This window comes from Lycorma delicatula, chromosome 13 (assembly GCF_047948215.1).
Source record: "Lycorma delicatula isolate Av1 chromosome 13, ASM4794821v1, whole genome shotgun sequence".
Classification (NCBI taxonomy): domain Eukaryota; kingdom Metazoa; phylum Arthropoda; class Insecta; order Hemiptera; family Fulgoridae; genus Lycorma; species Lycorma delicatula.
The window spans coordinates 36,329,907-36,350,802 of record NC_134467.1 but is presented as its reverse complement, the minus strand read 5'-3'; the positions used below and the strand labels follow the sequence as shown (position 1 = coordinate 36,350,802).

Below are 20,896 nucleotides of genomic sequence, written 5' to 3'. Positions count from 1 at the left end.
TAAGAGGATTCTTATTCCAGGTGAACACAGACTCCCAACGGATTTTCCGCTTTAAGATAAATTCCTGGAAATTTCGCTTCAAGTGGAAACTCGGTTGGGGTTTGTCAGAAGGGGATCTATAACAATAGCCGGTAAATACTACCATTTTTAAATTACAAGCCTAATCTTCCAATCAACCCGTATATCCGGATGATGAAGCGAAATATGCATTCCCTGGAAGCTGCCAGTTATGTGCACAACGGGTGGTTCAAAAGGCCTGCGGACTTGATACGGTATCACAGACAAATTCATGGCAGAGCAAGTGCCAGACGTGTGGCTAGAGTTTTTGGGGGGCCATCGAGCTACGTTTCTCCACCAAATAAACGTCTGGATGCCTATGCCTTTTGTGCGTAGAGACTCCCATCTGTGTGCCGAAACTCCGACGACAGATATTGCATTCAAACGATAGATCTCTCAGGTGCGACACACAAACTTTGCGTAATGACACAGCAGCAACATGAGGCCCCCAAAAACGAGTCCACGCACAAAACGCATAGGCATCCAGATGTTTAGTTGGGAGGAGAAACGTAGCTCAATGGGTGAACGCGAAATGCGTAGGATGGGCGTTTGGAGCCGAGAAGAAACGAAGATTATTGTATGCTATTTCCGCGAGGGAGACGGTGAAGCGGATTGTGTTAACACCTCGCAACTGCTTTGCGGGAGGAAGCGGCTCAGCTGCGTCAGTAAGGCCTTATATCCCTAGGTTCTCTGAGAGGGTTTCCCCCCGTACTTTTGGGGGTTGCCTGAGTGCGATGAGGCCGGAGACACTGCTCGTGCGTCTGATGGTGGCGTGACTTAAGTTTTCTGTCTTGGCGGCTGTGCGAGTATGTAACGCGTGGGTGAGTAGCGTGTCCTGTTTTCTGCAGGTTCTTGTGTGTTGTCGGCGTATATGTTGCTTCCAGTAGTTGTGTGGTGTGCGACATTGTTGGATTGTTATGACTGTGTGTGGGCGGTTCCCCCTTTTGATGAAGTGGTTTTACAGGCAGTTCCAGGAAGGGGGGGGAAGCCAAGGGTGGAGATTTAGTCATGTAGTGCGCAGGAATACATATGCCCTTGTTTGTAACTGGTGGAACCTGTTAGCAAACCTCTGAGGTTCCCTGAGTGGAAGCTACGTCAAGAGGTTGCTCACTGACAGCGGTTCAAGCGAGGAACTAGAAAATATAGATATCGCTTCCCTCTCCATCTGAAGAGAGCGTAGAGGCTCTGCACTACGATTGACTGGAGGAACCTAGGATTTTCAGGATTGAGAAAGAGCATGTTGCAGCACCCTTTAGCTGCAGATCTAGCCAACTAATGGAAAGGTGGAGAGATCGGACCTTTACTCAATTTGTTGAATGGAGAGGGTGAGGGAGAGGTAGAGGGAGTCAGGCGGAGAGGGTGAGGGAGAGGTAGAGGGAGTCAGGCGGAGAGGGTGAGGGAGAGGGAGAGGGAGTCAGGCGGAGAGGGTGAGGGAGAGGGAGAGGGAGTCAGGCGGAGAGGGTGAGGGAGAGGGAGAGGGAGTCAGGCGGAGAGGGTGAGGGAGAGGGAGAGGGAGTCAGGCGGAGAGGGAGAGGGAGAGGGAGTCAGGCGGAGAGGGAGAGGGAGAGGGAGTCAGGCGGAGAGGGAGAGGGAGAGGGAGTCAGGCGGAGAGGGAGAGGGAGAGGTAGAGGGAGTCAGGCGGAGAGGGAGAGGGAGAGGTAGAGGGAGTCAGGCGGAGAGGGAGAGGGAGAGGTAGAGGGAGTCAGGCGGAGAGGTAGAGGGAGTCAGGCGGAGAGGGAGAGGGAGAGGTAGAGGGAGTCAGGCGGAGAGGGAGAGGGAGAGGTAGAGGGAGTCAGGCGGAGAGGGAGAGGTAGAGGGAGTCAGGCGGAGAGGGAGAGGGAGTCAGGCGGAGAGGGAGAGGTAGAGGGAGTCAGGCGGAGAGGGAGAGGTAGAGGGAGTCAGGCGGAGAGGGAGAGGTAGAGGGAGTCAGGCGGAGAGGGAGGGGTAGAGGGAGTCAGGCGGAGAGGGAGGGGTAGAGGGAGTCAGGCGGAGAGGGAGGGGTAGAGGGAGTCAGGCGGAGAGGGAGAGGTAGAGGGAGTCAGGCGGAGAGGGAGAGGTAGAGGGAGTCAGGCGGAGAGGGAGAGGTAGAGGGAGTCAGGCGGAGAGGGAGAGGTAGAGGGAGTCAGGCGGAGAGGGAGAGGTAGAGGGAGTCAGGCGGAGAGGGAGAGGTAGAGGGAGTCAGGCGGAGAGGGAGAGGGAGAGGTAGAGGGAGAGGTAGAGGGAGTCAGGCGGAGGGAGAGGTAGAGGGAGTCAGGCGGAGAGGGAGAGGTAGAGGGAGTCAGGCGGAGAGGGAGAGGTAGAGGGAGTCAGGCGGAGAGGGAGAGGTAGAGGGAGTCAGGCGGAGAGGGAGAGGGAGTCAGGCGGAGAGGGAGAGGGAGTCAGGCGGAGAGGGAGAGGGAGTCAGGCGGAGAGGGAGAGGGAGTCAGGCGGAGAGGGAGGAGGAGTCAGGCGGAGAGGGAGGAGGAGTCAGGCGGAGAGGGAGAGGGAGTCAGGCGGAGAGGGAGAGGGAGTCAGGCGGAGAGGGAGTCAGGCGGAGAGGGAGTCAGGCGGAGAGGGAGAGGGAGAGGGAGAGGGAGTCAGGCGGAGAGGGAGAGGGAATCAGGCGGAGAGGGAGAAGGAGAGGGAGACAGGCGGAGAGGGAGAAGTAGAGGGAGACTGGCGGAGAGGGAGAGGTAGACGTATGGTGAGGGTGAGCGAGAGGGAGATGTAGAGGGAGAGAGAGGAAGTCTCAGTATCTGTGTTGAAACGTAATTTAGAAGACGTAATTAGAAGACGTATTATCAGATTGTATTATAGTTGAATTTGACTTCTGTTCCATTGAATGTAGATTTCAATCTCATAATAATCAGAAGACAGGAATATTTTAGTTTGTTTATATTTAGTTTTATTTTTTTAGTTTGTTTATACTAAATCTTTTCGAGGATATCGATTAATTCGACTCCATTCAGAGTACAGGAGACGGTGACAACAGCGCTTCTAGCGGCGTGAGGTGGAGTTAGCTGGGTAGTTGGCTAGTAATCGCGTTTTTACCACGTAGACGTGGTCGGATTCGTGATGTGTCCGGGCACGTCACAAGAGTGGGTAATGGAGGAGGATTTGCCATCGGAACGGAGCAAGAAGGTGATTAAGTCTCCGGTGGGCGCTCGAGGTGTCAGCTCCGTGGAGCATGAGGAGATGGGAGCGCGCCCGGCTAAGAGGAGGCTTGAGGCGGCTAGTAGTAGTGAAGACGATGTATCTGACGGGACGGATCTGAATAATCTTGTTGCATTGGTACGGCGCAACGTCAACACAAAAAAGGAGATAAAGGACAGCGTGTATAGGATCAGAGACAAGGCGGGGAATCTGGCGGCAGTGGTACAGGCACTCTATGAGGCCTCGCGCCCAAAGATTACGGCGACACTCGGGACTCAAACGGTCGAGGAAGGGGACCTTGACGTCAGGGCGGTCCTCCGTGAGGGTTCCGTGGAAGGTTTGAAAAGTGTGGTCGACAGGAGGTGGGGGAAGGAGCTGTTCACGATGGTGGAAGGCAAGGCCGGCCCTCCGGCAGGAGAGGAGGCAACACCGAGGGTTTATGTTGTGAATGTGGACGGCGATATGCAGGGGCGGTATGCCCAGCACGTTGGCTTCCAGGCTCCGGGAGCTTTCGCTAGGCTTCGAAAGGGGAAGCTGAGGGCTGGTCTCTTGCTGAAAGAGGTGTCGTCGGTGGACGTCATTGGCGAGGACGAGGAGGTGCAAGGTAACGCACCTGCCTATGTGCTTTTGGTCTCTGGCGAAGGGCGAATGGCGGTGGACGGCCTGATAGAGGGGATGGACAGGCTGACGACGGCGGAAACCCGGCCGGTGATTTTGGTGTCTACCAACGATCGCATGGGGACCTTGGTTAGAAAGGTGGCGGAGTTCTGGTCCATCAGAAGGGGCACCAAAACGTCGCTTCACTTGTTCGGGAGCGGAGCAGCGAGGAAGGACGGCCCCCCGCAGGGTCCGAAGGCGGTTACGGTGATCATGCGGCAGGAAGGGGCTTCGTATGCAGATCTCCTGCAAACGGTGAAGTCGTCGGTGGGGAGGGAGTTCGCCCCGAGCATTCTCTCGGTCAGGCAAGGCCGAGGTCAAGAGGTCCAGGTGCGTGTCAAGGAGGCGGATAAGGTTGTGCCCGTGCTGACACAAAAGGTTGCAGCGGCGGCACCTCTTGTGAAGTTGGTGGAGAGGAACGCGGCCACCAGGCCGGTGGCAGTTACTGTCAAAGACCTGGATGCCACAGCGTGTGGAGAAGAGGTCCTTTATGCCATCCAGCAGGTCCTAGGGACGGATTCGACGGCTAGGGTCTCGTCGGTCAGGACGGCGTATGGGAACTCCCGTATTGCAACTGTGATCCTGCCACACGTCGAGGCTAAGAAGGTGGTTGCTGCAGGACGGCTACTGGTGGGCTGGCAGTCCTGCCGGGTTGATCTGCGTAGGCAGGACGCTCACTGCTACAGATGTTGGACGAGTGGTCATGTGTCCGCCAACTGTACGGGTGCGGATCGCACCCAGAACTGTTTTAACTGTGGCGCCGTCGGGCACAGGCGGTTAGATTGCACGGCGCCGGCGAAGTGCCTCGACTGTGGGAAGGCTGGACACAGGACGGGGAGCGATGTATGCGCAAAGTGATGCGGTGCATCCAACTTAACGCCAACAGGAGCGCGGCGGTGCAGGACCTTGTCTGGCAAACCTCACTGGCTCAGGGCATAGACTTCGCCTTTGTCGCGGAACCGCATGCCAGAACAACGGCGTCGGGAAAGTGGCTGGTGGACAGGGATGGAGACGCGGCAATCGGCGTTGTGTCGGGACGATATGCGTTAGGAAGCGTCTTGGTGGGCTCGGGATGGGTGGCGGTGGACCTTACAGACTGGCTTCTCATCTCGGCCTACATATCTCCGAATAGCGGGATGGACAGGTTCCACGACGTGCTCGGAGAGCTGGAGCGGCTAGTGCGGAATTCCAGGAAACCCGTGGTGGCAGCGGGAGACTTCAACGCCGAGTGCGCTGAGCTGGGAGGAACAAGATCGACGGTCAGGGGGTATGCAATGGCTGCGCTCCTAGCATCGCTGGATTTGGTGGTCCTGAACGAGCCGGCGGTCCGGACCTTCGTGGGCAGGGGAGGGGGGTCTGTGATAGATATCACGATGGTGACAGCTGATGCTGCCGACAGGGTGGAGAGTTGGGCCGTCAGTGACGAAGAGTTTGGCAGTGATCACATGGCGATCACTTTTGTGGTCACTGACGACAGGCCACGCCACGCCACGCCACCCGCCACCCGCCCCCTTTCAGAAGGTGGAAGCTCACGGATGGTCAACTTCTGCGGGCAGTCGATGGCGCTATGGTGGGGGAAGGCGTGACCAATCCTCTTACCCCTGAAGTGGTGACATCTGCGCTGATGAGGGAGTGCGAGAAGGCCTCGCGACTGCCTAGGGGAGCCACCGCATCCTCCTACTGGTGGTCGGCTGACATCGCTTCCCTTAGAAGGGAGGCCACGAGGAAGAGGCGGAGTGACAAGGGCAAGGAGAAGGGCGACGATCGGCCCGGAGGAGCTAGAGTTCTTCGAGTCAGACTATCGATCGGCCAAAAAGTGCCTCAGAGAAGCGATCAGGTTGGCCAAACGAGAGGGATGGAGGAATTTGTTGAAACAACTGGACACGGACCCCTGGGGGAGGGCGTATCAGATCGTCATGAAGAGATTTGGAAGGCGCCTCCCCAGGCTGTCGAGGGCTCAGACCCTACGGGCGGTCGCGGCAGTTTTTACGATCTGGGAGGAGGATTGGGAGGACGTGCCTGGAGGCCATGCGCAGAGATTCTCCCTGGACGAGATCCGGTGGGCCGCGGGCAGGATTAACATCAAGAAGAGCCCGGGCCCGGGTGAGATTGCTGCTGCCCTGGTGAAATGCCTGGTTGACAGACACCCAGGAGCCGTGCTGGAGTTGATGAACACCCTGTTGGAGAGGGGGGACTTCCCCTGCTGTTGGAAGGACGCCAGGCTGGTGCTCTTGCCGAAACCTAAGGCGCAGCCTGGAGAGGTTGCTACGTATCGCCCCATCTGTTTGCTGAATGTCTTGGGCAAACTGTATGAGCGGCTGGTTGCTGAGTGGCTCCAAGAAGAACTGGAGGTGACGGGGGGACTCTCTCCCAACCAGTAACTCTCTCCCAATCAAGTAACCAGATAAACACAATAATTAACCAAATGTTACACCAATTAATATACCAATATTTAAAGCCAATCTATTAAATTGGTAGCGTTAGTATAACATATTTCAATGGAAAGTGCATATTCAAAGTGCATAGCAGAAATGATTTGACAAATTTACAAAAACTGCATTACTTATATTCTTCTTTGAAGAATGAAGTGCTGACGACCATTAATAAGAATTTGCTAATAAAAAAATAAAATTATGAAATTCTTTTTAATAGTTGGAATGCAACAACTATTAAAAAGTTGTAATTGTAATTGTAGTTGTAGTAGTAATTATACTTTAATTACAACTATTAAAGTATATATAATTGCCTTTCATAATGTCAAATCAATTTTTTAATTAAATCCTTTAAAGGGAGAATTCTTTGGACATGGTGTCCAGATTTATCAATGAAGATTTTCTTCTAATGTAAATGCTCTACAGGTATTGCAAATTTCAATTAATACTTATGAATTTATTGTGGTTCAATTTTTAACTTCAAAATTAAACACTTCAAAAAAGTGAAAGGAGAATATTAAATATACAGTTTCCCACTTTTGCAGAGTTTTTCGAATTCTTTGAATCAAAGATTCAAATACTTGAGAATACCAGTCCAAATAGGTCAAATCTTCAGGATATGCCTATAGAAACTGGAGTGGCAACAATCGAAACAGAGGCTCCATGCACTGCACAGCTGTCAGTTGTACGAATTTGGCAGATGCAAGATTATTTATTAGGGTGCATTGAAGCACCAAGATGATTTATTGATAGATTCATGTGAACTAGGTTCCACACATATATTACACATATTATAGGTATTTACACACATCATCAATAGCATCAAGATTATACCAGGCATTGAATACATCTTCATATTGGATTCATGAAACATAAAATAATCCTGAACCTGATTAAAATGATTAGATTATAGATTGATCAAGTTGTACACATTTACTTATGTTAACGTTTTGAATGTCATGTGATTAATAAAATGTAAATAATATGGGTTAGTTATTTTAGTTCTCTCATTGTTGTGTCAATTGACTAACGACAGAGGCTTCACACAGCTGTGTAAACAGTGTTATACTTTACGTTAAACTAACTTATACTTAATCTTAAACCTTCATACTTTATACTGTATACTTTATACTTACAAGCTTAAATGAACTGTGGATATCTTATTCCATATTTACCTATTTTACTAACAACTTATAAATAATGCAAAGACAATATGTTTACAATGGTTTGTAAACAAACTTAAATTTATATTAGCATTATGACTGTTATTCATTAATATACAATTATTACTGTACAATTTTGTTATTGTGCGATTACAATTTAATTTAAGCATAAATTTAAACATTTATTTGTATTATCGTATTATAGAAATATGTGCATTATAACTTTTATCTTGTAAGAACAACATTACGGTTATATAATTGATTTATGTATAATTACATGATCCTATTATATTTGTACTGTTAATTTGATACGGAAATTTGTAATTTGTTTATTAACCTACAGTATTGTGTAGATTTCTATTTTTTTTTCTTCTCTCTGTCTACACTGTATAATAATATATATATTTACAATTATACTGTTAAAACTTTGAGATTACAAATCAAAGGTTGTTAATGTTATTTACTTGCAATATTTTTATTATAATATTAAGGAAGTTAATATTATTTGAATTTTTGACTGGTAGTATGTTCAGTATCAGTCATGTTCATCTACATTCATAAATTATAAATAATGGACAACAATGTAAATAACATTAAACATAAATAAAACATGTAAAAGATTAATAAGACAAACTAATATTTAAAAAGTGTAAATAGTGTATTTAATAGATAACAGAACCAGTGCATTACAGTAATAGAACAGTGAAAAATCAGGGCGACAAACATTATTTGATATGACTGCAGAAACATAACATTTGATATTGAGACTTGTGTTAAAACCAGGCGATGTGACAAAAGAGAATATACTGTGATGAGGGGGAATGACGCTTAGGATAAGTAGCAGAACATTCACTGTTTACTAGAGAGTGGCTGAAAGAGAAGATCTACTGATGAAAATTCTGCTAGCTCTCAATTAGAGAAGAGTGAAGAACTAAGAAAAAAAACAAGGAGTAAGAGCAGACCTATTCTAGCAGGACAATTGTGGTTAGGGCTGCTGACAAGACATATGCTGACCTGTTGAAAACTATGAAAACAGTTGATGAGGGAAGAGGCAGAAGTTCTATCCCTCAGAGGAGGTAACAAGGAAGAATTATGCATTCGAGCAAAAGGAGCACAAAACGCAGAGGAACTACAAACAAAATTATGGTTCACATTAAAGACACTGACTATGAAATGACTGAACTGGAGATAGTGCACATTGTGGGAGAGAAGGATGAGTACAAGGTTCTGTCTATACTATGACAATCAGGTTCTGCGACAATCAGTATAATTTGTATGTTTGAAAAACAGAAATTATACTGATGGCTGAGTCCAATGTGGCAATGGCTGCAGGGGATCGATGGTTGGTGGACCAGGCAGTGGACACTGCCTGTGTGGGTCGACCTCAGCAGATTGGTTATGTTTAGCTGCTACCACCACTTCCACAATACGAGCACAGAGGAGGTCAACAGGAATAGAGGAAGGAGTGTGCTAATTAAGTCTCCTTAATAAGCTGGCAAAGTGACTTCGATCAGAGGTCTCCATCTTAGTGAAAGAGCAAACGCACTGGGTCTGATTTGTATCAAATGGGAGGGCACCACTTTCATGGAAGAATAATATTTAATAACAATATAATATTTAATATATATTTTTCTGTTCTTCCATGAAAATGGTGTCCTCTAGTTTCATTACATTATAAATATTTAATATTATATTTAGTCTTATATGTTCTTATAATATATCTAAATATCGAAATAATTTCACAACATTACAACAATAACAAAGTATTCACAATAACAATCTTCATACAAACAGAAAAAAATTAATCGTTTAAAAAAAAATATATATAAAATAGCCAAAAACAAACCTAATTACATTTTAAATTATTTAATAAAATAAACTTATTTTTCAAAAAAAATTAACATAATGCCTAGAAAAACAAGAAAAAAAGGCATGCCTAATATGGCTGACCATCTCTCTTTTTTCTGTTTAGCCTCCAAAAAAAAAAAAAACAATGTAAGGTATTATTTCAGAGGACGATATGTATGAACATATATTTTGTATAAGTCTTGTAGTCTCAGGACGACAATTAGTTGAAACCCTACCGCCAAAGAACACAGATATCCATGATCTATGTTCATATCTGTAGCAGATGGTCAGCCATCTGCTACAACATAAACACAATATTACAGATTATAAAAATAATTTGGGAATTTTAAAGATTAGGAATAACAATAAAAAAGGTAAAGTAAAAAAATACATTTATAAATTCAAATAAAAACATAAAATGATCAATCAACTAATTTTTCAAAACGATTTACTTGATACTCCTGCATCATCCACACTGACGATGTGGGATAATAGCGATAGTTAACTCTTGGAAGATCTATTAAATGTTTATATTACTAAGATCAACTAACACACAGTGGTAACTATGATAAAATATTTCAATTTTCAGAAAATAATTATAAATGCTAAACAGGCAAAAACAGTATTCAAATGGTATAAATTACGTTTGAAATAAACTTAAAATCATATTACCAAATGGTGTTAAATTACATAGTGTTAATACAAAATATAACACCTAAATATCAAAAAGATGAATTATGAAAAAAGTTTTTATACAAACAAATTAAACAAACTCAAAGTGAATATAACTTTATGAGCTTGTTTAATTTATTTGTATTCTAACTTTTTACACTTACAAATACTTATATGTTATAAAAAAAGAAATTTGAATATGAAAAGGAAAAATAAATAAAATTATAATAACATGAACAATGCAACCCAAAATTTATATAATAGAAATCACACAAGACTTCAAATACAAGATTAACCCTTTGCGATCAGAAGGGTCATTTACATGTTCTCAGTTTGTGTGGCCAGCAGTGCAGCCAATACCATATCTACAGCTAATCATTTTTACTGCCATAATCCTTTCAGGTCAGATGGCCAGCGCACACCACTGCTGACCATTACTTTATTTTGAAATTAAAAAATCAGATGTGAACAAAACATCATGACTTCATGGTAAATTATTAAATTTACACATTTTTTTTTTTACAATGGAAAGTACATAACATTTTATTTCATTACAAAATGTATTATTCATTGTAAAAATCTTTTTACAATGAGAGGTTAATAACTTATTAAAAGTTAAAAAAAGGGGATGAAGTCTGATTTGAACTGATTTGCCTTCCCCTAAGATTCAAATATTTTATCAATAAAATTTTATTTGTCTATAACTCTGGAACCAGAGTTATTACTGTAGAGTCCAAAATGCAAGTTTTTTGGATTTTGGGCTTTTTTGGATACTTTTGGATCAGTCGACTGCAATTGAAAGGGGAGATGCACAACAAAAATATGTTACAACAGTCCTAAATCCAAAATTTCAACGTCCTACGGCTAATTATTTTTGAGTTGTGCTAGATACATATGTATGTACGTGGATGCAAACATATACATAAATATATAAAGACGTCACACCGAAACTAGTCTTTTTCAGGGATACTCAAAATGGATATTTCCATTGAAACCTGGAAATCAAAATTTTTCATGAACACAATACTTCCTTTACTTCATACAAGGAAGTAATAAAGTCTTTAGTGGTGAAACTTTGTGGAGGAACTTTATTCCTCCAGAAACAAAGCAAACTGAACTATATAAATAAAGTTTGTGCTTGTAAGGTTTGCAGTGTTTAATATCCAATGTACAGTTATGTTCCACTCCTTAGTGTGGTAAATGTGGTGTGCAGCAGTGTTGAGCGCTATAGGTATGAATTTGACTATCAAGAAATTATCTAATGCAGTAAGACAAAGAAAATACAGAATAGAACTTTTAAAGCAATTGATGGGGCAAGTGAGAAATTTGAAAGAAACCTACCATCAGACATGTTAGAAGAATAGAGATGCAAGAAAAATGAGCAAGTTTTTTTTCAAAACATTCAATGTGCAGATATATATTCTGTGAAATATATACATAAAAAGAGACTAATCATACAGAAAAGACAATTTTGTATTTATTATATGGAACTATATTTTGTTTTAAATTTTAAAACCCGATTTAACATAGCGGTGATGGCAACATGGCGGCAAAGCTAACAAATAGTTGTGGCCAGCATTGCTGGCAATCCAACTTAAGAGCACATCTGACTAGGAATGGCCAACAGTGCTGGCTACCCAGGTGCAAAGGGTTAAATAAATAACAATGAAAATTCTGTAATTTCAAATATAACAATTGACACAGAATATAAGATGGAAAAATTAGATTTCTTAAAGTCAAATAAGAAATATAATTAGCCACAATATAAAAAAAAATGTATAAAAACATAATTATAAATACAAAGAACTAATGGAAATTTACATAAATGACAAATGATTTTAAAATTATAAAAGACGCAACTAATTTAAGAATTGTAATTGAATTTCTAAATACTAACAGATATTTATAATTATGATAAATTAAAACTACCATTTAAGATGACATTTATACAATCACCTCTAAAACATACTGGATTATCAAAACTACATACACTGTAGAGTACAATCTCATTGTGGACATCTTAGAAGTTTTTTCCATGTTGCAGCATTATTAGTGGGTATCGTGGTATGTGTGGAGTTGCCTTCACAGGTCTTCATCATGATGCCCAGTGGCAGGCTAGGAACCCTAGTCAAGAAAGTGAACCCTGGCAGGAAGAGGCGGTTTGTATCTTTATTCCCTAGTGGAAATTAAAACTAGAGACGGAAAGGTATCAGGAGTCATGAGGTCCACTCTGGCTGTCCAGTATATTGGAACTGTCACAGTGAGGGCGAGTGATAAATCATACGCTGATCTCAAAACCATTAGGGACACAGTGACCCAAGAAGAAGTGGGGGAGGTGTTGTGCCTCAGGAGGGGGCAATAAAGAGGGTCTTCTTTAAGAGTGACTGGACCCAAAAAAGGAGAAAAGGTTAAGACAGCCCTGCATAACAGAGCTACAGACCTGCAAGTTGACCTCAATCTAGAAACACCCTGCTTTCATTACAACTGTGTTATACATCAAAGATGTCAACAATATGGAAACAACTGTTTATAGAAAACCCACAATGAATAGCAGCAGCACTACAACACTTAATTTTTTTCTTACAATACAAATATACAAAAAAATTGTTTTTGTTCATGACAAAAATTTAAAGAGCTTACAATCCAAATAATTATATTACAAAATATTGAAGAAATAAATTTTAAGTAGAATATAAAAATTAAATGTAATGAATGTAATCTATATTGTAATGAGTATAAAAATGTTAAAACTAACAGATCTTTTCCTGGCTGGCTACAATGTAAACATAGTTATCACAGATTACAAAAATAATTTAGAAATTTGCAACAACACAAATAAATACACTCAAATACACAGGAAATTGTAGCAGTTGGCACAATATTTATAAAAATAGTTAAATAACTATTTAGTAAAAGTAGTTATTTAACATAGTTAAATAACTACTTTTTAAATTTACAAAGTTCCAGCTGACATTTTCATTTAAATTCTTCCATTTTTTTCATATAATTATAGAATTATTTAGAAACTGATGTATAACATTTATAAAAGTAGAAATTGGCATACAATGATTGATATCTCATGATGTATCAGTGAATTAAACGTATTAATATTTACTGGCATAATTTTTAAGTATATAAATACATATTGACAGTACGATTACAAATTAATCAATTTTTAATAATTTACATGATTATTTTAACCATTTATTTTATATAATAATATATTATGTAATTCTTTTAATTGTCCAAATGGTTTTTCATTCAATTTATTTTCCTGACATTTTATAAGGTTTTTAATAATTTTTTCTTTTTCAGGTTATAATTTTTTATTTTCCTAATGCAGATGATGAAATCATACATATGACATGTAAATGAGGTGTAGTATTGTACAGATTCAGGCTGATCATTCTTGAGACATTACAAAGTACATCGTTATTCACTGTCCAATATTCAAATCCATATAAAAGCAACTACCCATTTAATAGGATTTGAAACTCTGAACCTTTGTCTTCGAAAATCAAATGATTAACTGAATTTTGACGATGAGTTCACTGCTGGATCAGCCGGGAGCTATAATTTAAAAATAAAATTTAAGAATCTGGCTGGTTTTTTTTTTTTTTGTATCACTATGTGTCATATTTTTAAGACTACATTTTCATTTAATGTGTTGAGGGTTGAGATATAATAATCAGTAATATTTTTACTGGTTGAAGGACAAAAAGGACTGCTGTTAAGATTCATTTTCTTTATTCAGTGTAAAAAAAGAAGTCACATTACTCTTTCACATTCACTAAATAAAGAAATAACTATGTTGACTTCTTAGATCACCTGGTGTTATATGTTATCTAATAGATCTAGACTAACTAGCTAACTAGATAAAATTAGAGATAGGGAACAAACTTGTTGGACTCACTTTCTTATTATGGCTTCTTTCTTATGATCTTCCATTATTACTGTTGCTGTTTGGTTCCTGTAAATGTTAGCAATCCTATCTCTGTACTTGAACCTTAATTTTTATAAAATGCTGAACATTTTACTCCAGTCTATGTTATCAAATGCCTTTTCTAGGTCTATAAATGCCAAGTATGTTGGTTTATTTTACTTTAATCTTCCTTACAATATTAATCTGAGGCCTAAAATTGTTTCCCTTGTCCCTATACTTTTTTTGAAACCAATTGGTCTTCTAACACTTCTTCCACTCTCCTCTCTCAATTCTTCTTCACAGAATTCTAGTTTTTATATATATATATATATATATATATAATATATAAAATATCTTAGCATATATATACTATTCCAATTTATTACTAAATACATATAAGCAATGAAAATGAGTATACCTACTAAACATTGGAATAATTTTTTTTATAACCAATAACAGCTCTTTTTTGGGAATACATACTTCTATCTGCTTTATAATCAAATACGTGTTTTCAACTGTGTTAGCAGGGTTGTATTATATAAAGGAATCATAAATCTGATTAAATGTAGGGAAACAGTAAAATTGGTGACAGAAAAAAGAAGTAGTTTTAAAGACACAGAATACACAAAAGGAAAAATAATATGGCCACAAGTATATAGTGTGCCTATAGAAATGAAAATATCCTATAGAGCACTGCCTGTATAATTTGTCTACAGAAATGATAAAGTGTAGTAATAGTCTTAAAACTATTGTGAATAACTATTAAAACTTAGGATAAGTCAATTTAGGACAAAACAAGGAGAATAAAACAAGGTTAAATTAGTATAATCACATACCAAACAGTATGTTTCAATCGCTTCCAATGATTCTTATATATAAATCTTGTGATTTATACATAAATATATTATATACAAACAATATAATATATTATATTATATTATTTATATACAAACAGCACTAGGGATCACTTAACTGTAGAAAGTACATATTGAAACAAATACAAACACACATACATCCCACCTCATACTAAAACAATATTTTTAATATAATGGCCACACTGAATTAAAAAATATATCTGTTACATTTCTAAATGTGGAAAACTGATCCGTAATGTATATTTAGCTTGATGAAGGAAATGAAGTAAGTGATAAACCCGCTTCACTACCTCACTTTATTAATCCCGGCAAAGGATACTTATATGTTTAAGAATGCCATGTCTTTTTGAAAGTGCTTCTTGTGAGCCATACCTCTTGTGCCTCATATCAGCCTCTTACATATATAGGTTGTTTCTATAAATGAGGCAAATTTTTTTAAGCAAGGTCCAATTGGCTGTAGCTATGTAAATTTTGTGTGGATGTTAAATGCATGCACCCCAGGCTCCTGCTACGATTGCACAAATGCAAATGCAATCAGCAATTGTAGCATCACTGTATAGTTCACTGTGAAATTGAAGTATTTCTAATAATTGAGCGGCCCACTGATTGTTACAGTCTGCCAATTTGATTTTTGACGACAGGGAACAAGTTATGAATGGATATTAGTCACCAGATATGTGAGGTTTATGAGCCTAATTCAAATAATGAAAGCATAACGAGTAAATGGATATGACTGTTCAAGGATGGGTGGGATAATGTCCATTATGAACTGCAATCAAACGACCTTCTGTAATCATAGAATTTGGTATGCAAACTTGAGGCAAAATTTCCACACTGATAATTCCATTTATCACTGATATTCCCACAAGTCTCAAGTCAGTGCTATACAAAATAGTTTCTGAAATCTTGCAGTTCAAAAAACTGTGCTTGCAATAGGTTCTCAGGCTGCTTTCTGAAGAACATCAAAAAAGAAGAATGGCCAGTGTTTTAACATTTTTGCCCGATACAGTATGGAAGGAGATAGTTTTGGGACCACACTGTCACAGGAGATGAGACACGTCCATATATCTAGCATATTACTCTAGCATCAAAGTGGCAGTCAATGTGACTGGAATGGTGACAACATATCCAGTCAAGTGAAAGTCAAATAGACAATACAAAGATTATGGCAACTGTTTTGGGATAGATATTCTGCTGCTCAAAGCCTTAGAGTTAATCAGATCTTTTGGAAGGGAGCAAATTCACCACTTGTACAGTCCGACCGCTGAGGGATTACAACAAGGATTTTCTCTGTGGTTGGCGGATTAAGTGAAAATAATGGTTGTAGACTGCTTTACAGGCAGCTGATTTCTATGATGTGAGTATAAGCAATTTAATAAAGCGCTACAATAAATGTTCAAGGTAACTATGTAGAAAAGTAGCGTAAAGTTAAAGAGTGAAAAATATTTTTGACTACTAAGTTTTGTTTGTATTAAAAAACAGACCTTACTTAAAAAATATCCCTAGTAAGTAGTGTTTTTGTAAAATAAAGGGCAGTATAAAAAGATTTACTAGCATGTGTTCATGCAGTTTTTACTAACAAACCACAAACTATCGACAAACGTTGCCTCTGCATTCCCCAGATTTGTCTGGTTGTGATCTTTTTCTTCGAAGTTATTTGATGAATGCATTTTATAATCAAATACCCATACAATTGAAAACTGAAGGGAACATTTAAAAAAAATTTGATATCAGGTAGCTTTCACTATTCACTCAAGCATAAAAGATCATCACTGAGCAGGACTTCAAACAACATTTATAAAAATATGGTAAATAAGTAAACCAATGTAAATACAGAATTTACATTTTAATTTTTTTATTTAATTCATAAAATATTACAAATTGCAACAGTGTTTAGTCTTTGGTTTTAAGTTACTCATCTGGTAGTAAACTACCAGAAAAATTTGACAGTATTATAAATTGTAAAAAGATTGATTTTATGTCTGCTCTATATTTTATTTTGTACTATTGAATACCACTGCAAGGATAAATTTTTACTTACTTCATACATATAGCCTAGTGAATGTGTGAGATAAGGTCAACCGCCGCCAGTGTGATAATTTTGAATGAATAGCCACTGTTGAGTATTGAATTTTATTAGCAGATGAAAAGTGACATCCTTGACAGATTTGAACCTAGGACCTATTTGATAAAAAATTCTTCACCAGAAGTTGGTGGAGTAAAAGCAATAATAATAATAATAATAATAATAATATGGACTTACCTGAAAATCATTTTCATATTTTATAAACTTAGATAAAAAATCTAATAAACATTTTCCAACAGATTTGATTTATTTTATAACTAAAAACAAATTTTCAAATCATTATTTTGTGCCCTAAAAAAAAAAAAAAAAACAAAGCAAAATAATTTCAAAAAGTGAGTAAAAAATTAACTACTGTATCTCTAAAATTATAAAATATCTATATTTAAACATAACAGCCTTATATTTTATCCTTTACTGTACAAATCTCTGTGCAGTTTTACCAGTAGATACAAAATTTATTAAAAAAAGTTACAATTCAAATAATGTCAGGTTTTTACAAACACAAAGTAGAAATGAAACTTACAAATGTATTGACCAAATTAAATTTGTTGTAACATTTCACTAAAATTAAAAAAAAAAAGATACAAGATAGGTGATTTTAAACATTAAAATGAAATCTAAACTAATTTAAACTAAGGTAATTTAATTTAAGATCTAAATACTGCATTGTTCTTAATGCATTTTACAAATGTCATTTGCTGATTTACAATTTGTCATTTGCAAATGTAAAAATTCATAATTGACATCTTCCTACCCTAACCTAATATTCATCTATTAAGATCGTAATAGATTGCTTTTATCTTTTAATAAAACTTAGCCTTTACTTTATTAATACTGTAAGGACAATGTACAAATATTAAAACTTGCATAAAAAAAAAATTATAAACTTAAAAGGTTTACTGATCAACAGACCACATCATTCTATGACAATGCATTTCCAAAAAGAATCTGTATAACCTTATATACAAAAATAAAACGGAAATGGTCCAATAATTTTTTCTTGTGTTATTAAAGCCCGAACTGTCACTTTTTACTACGTAAACGTCAGTTTGTAAAGTTAAGGATTCTACAAAACACATATGCCACTGTTCATTAACATACTTTAGATAAAATTGAGCTTCATTAGTTACTAGTAGTTAGCAGAGGTTTACTAGTAGGTTACTTCATTTTTTTTTTTTGTTACTGAATTTTTGATTAAGATTCCAGTGTTTTTCAGAATCTTTTAATTAATTTTTTGTATATTATATTTATTTTAAACATTCTAACATTTACTTTAAAAAAAATGTTAGCTCAATCATCCAGAATATTTGTACGTTAAAAATTCATTTAGTATATTAATTTATGAAGAAAATAATTATAATTCATAATACATAAATGTTCTTGATGGATTAATATGCGAAAGTGCTCAGATATAATAAAAATTTTTGGCAAGTGGAAATTAGATAATTTATTTAAATACAAACAAGCCATTATTAATAGTAAAATTAATTTTCTCAATTTTCTGTGTTATTTCTTTTGAGAAGCAAGTTGATTTGGTGAGATTCTAAACCTTTACTCTATTTGTCTACAGAATGCAGAGCATAAAATTCCATACGAGTTCTATGCATGGGTGAATAATTCCTTGCAGTAGGAGATAAGAGTAGGGGTTACAGGAAAACTGGCAAATGAGCAGCAATTAATTTGCTTTTAGACACAGTTAAGATCAGGAAACCAACCAGGTTGGTCTAGTGGTGAACTCTTCATAGAAAACCAGCTGATTTTGAAGAGTTCTAACATTCAAATCCTACTATAGGCAGTTACTTTATACAAATTTAAATACTAGATCGTGAATATTGGTGTTCTTTGTTGATTGGGACCATGTAAGACTATACTTCATTTACATTCATACATACCATCCTTTGAAGTAATACCTTACAGCGGTTCCAGAGGCTAAACAGAAAAAATAATTAACAACAGGAAGCTTTTATCTTGGTCATGTAATATGAAAGACAAAATACTCATGAGAAATAAAGTCATGAAAGGAGGGATGTAGGGAGAATTATTATGGATGGATAACTAAACAGAAATTTATACTAATCAGTAAAGTTTATAATTAATTTATCTTGACAGTTCAATTTATTTAAATTTATGGGCAGTAAATAAAAATTACCTTATGAATATTTGGCGAACCAGGTGTTTGAATTGAAAAGGAACGGCAATCACATATTGTATTAGTAAGATTTCATAGTTTATCCATTAATTTTTCAGAAAATGATTATCATTCATAAATAAGTTGCATTTTATAATCTTAAGATATTACGATGTTCAACGATGTAAAAAAACAAAGATAATTTTATAGTAATTTAATATTTGAGTATTTATAAGAAAGTTATAAGTTACTTTTTGTTTTGCTAAAATCCGGTAAAAAAATTTGTTAAAATAACCTAAAACACAACATGCAAGACGAAATATTTAAAAACCTAGTATTAATGAATGAAATATATTTATAGAATGTAAATCTAGTTATTTATGTTAATCAGCGTGGATAAAAAGATATCATATACCTTTTGAAAAAACTACTTCTAACAGACTGTTAATAAACTCATCCGTGACAACCATTAATATGTTTTAACACACATTTAAAGTGATTGTTGTCAGATTTCTACGATTTAGAACCATAGAAAGAAATTATGGTAACGCAAAACTACAATATCGTTGTCATTAATTTTATATTTCGTAAAATTATCAGATAAATTGATGTTGTTGAAACTAACAAAAAAATTTAGATTTATACTTATTAAATTTCACCTTTTTTAAAATATGGAATTTATTTTTAATTTGTTAACAGTTATAGTTTTTATATGGTCTACAAAAATATATACATCGTTTTACCAATTAAACGAGTAAAATATTGACTAGGTTTTACTTCAAAGATATTAATGTTTTTTTAATGATACACCTATCAAAATTACTTTAAACAAATGAATTTTTTATTTTCATAAAAAGTTATTTTGTTTCTGCTGCACCGCAATGAAAGTAGGTTTTTTGAGTTAGGAAAATATGAAGATTTTTGTGTATTTAACGACTTTTTTTTCATAAATAAGCAAGCTAAGGATAATAACCGTATTTATTGTCTTTCTTAATATTTAGTTGTTATGTTTCTTGGACTTTTATATTTTAATTGCAGAAAGTACCTATTAGATGACCAGTGGGACATATTTTTCCCATTTATTTTTTATAATTTCTTTTTAGGTTCGACATTTTTGCTTTATTTTTTTCAGTCTGTGATACTATATCACCTGTCTCGGTAGAGTTCTCATAAAACTTCAAAAAAATTAAACTTTTCATAAAAATTTCCTCTATGTGCACATACTAGCTTAGAAAAATTTCATAGAAAGTAAATGTTACTGCCATTGCCATCAGTAAAATCAACATAAAACATCATTGGCAGTACAGCCCTTGTATTTGAATAAACTTGTCATGAAAATTAATTATTTTTTGTAACGTTGCAGCTGAAATTAAGTGTTCTCTCTTATGCTGTCAGTTTTTTTTTTCAAAATTGTTAATGAAATACTCCCACCTAATAATCAATGGGATATATAAGTTCCACTTAATATTTTTAAAACACTCGATGCAACAATGATACACCTTTTATACATTTCACTTCACAGCTATTACTTAAACAAAATACAGAACAAATATTAAATATTTTGAGAAAAAATTAATTTTGTCATGAAAGGGTTAAGGATATTGTCAAAAAATGTTTAGATCTCAATATGTTTTTCCATTTAGTATATCAATGTTATTATGGTTTGACTATTGCAACCATTAGACAAATTTTCAAACAACTAAATTTTCATATATAAATTTTCTCACCTTAAAAGTTGAAATATTACAATAGAATTTGGAGATGTAAAAAAAATGTTGGCTCACATAACCAACTGAATGGAAAAAGATATAAACTTAATTTAGATTAAGTTTATATCCCACTTTTCTAGCCACTTTCTCAATTATAGTTGGTATTATATTAATTATTAGGTCTCATTATGGTCTGAATTGTTAACCGTACTATA

At 37.3% G+C, this 20,896-nt stretch overlaps 1 long non-coding RNA gene across 1 annotated transcript; it reads right to left on the bottom strand.

The window, feature by feature from the left end:
* Positions 1-13,040: 13,040 nt before the first annotated feature.
* On the bottom strand, positions 13,041-19,455 carry LOC142333952 (uncharacterized). The gene is made up of 3 exons (XR_012758752.1): positions 18,994-19,455; positions 17,022-17,135; positions 13,041-13,531 (listed from the first exon to the last, which is right to left on the bottom strand). It is a non-coding gene; the product is annotated as an uncharacterized LOC142333952 (long non-coding RNA).
* Positions 19,456-20,896: the final 1,441 nt, after the last annotated feature.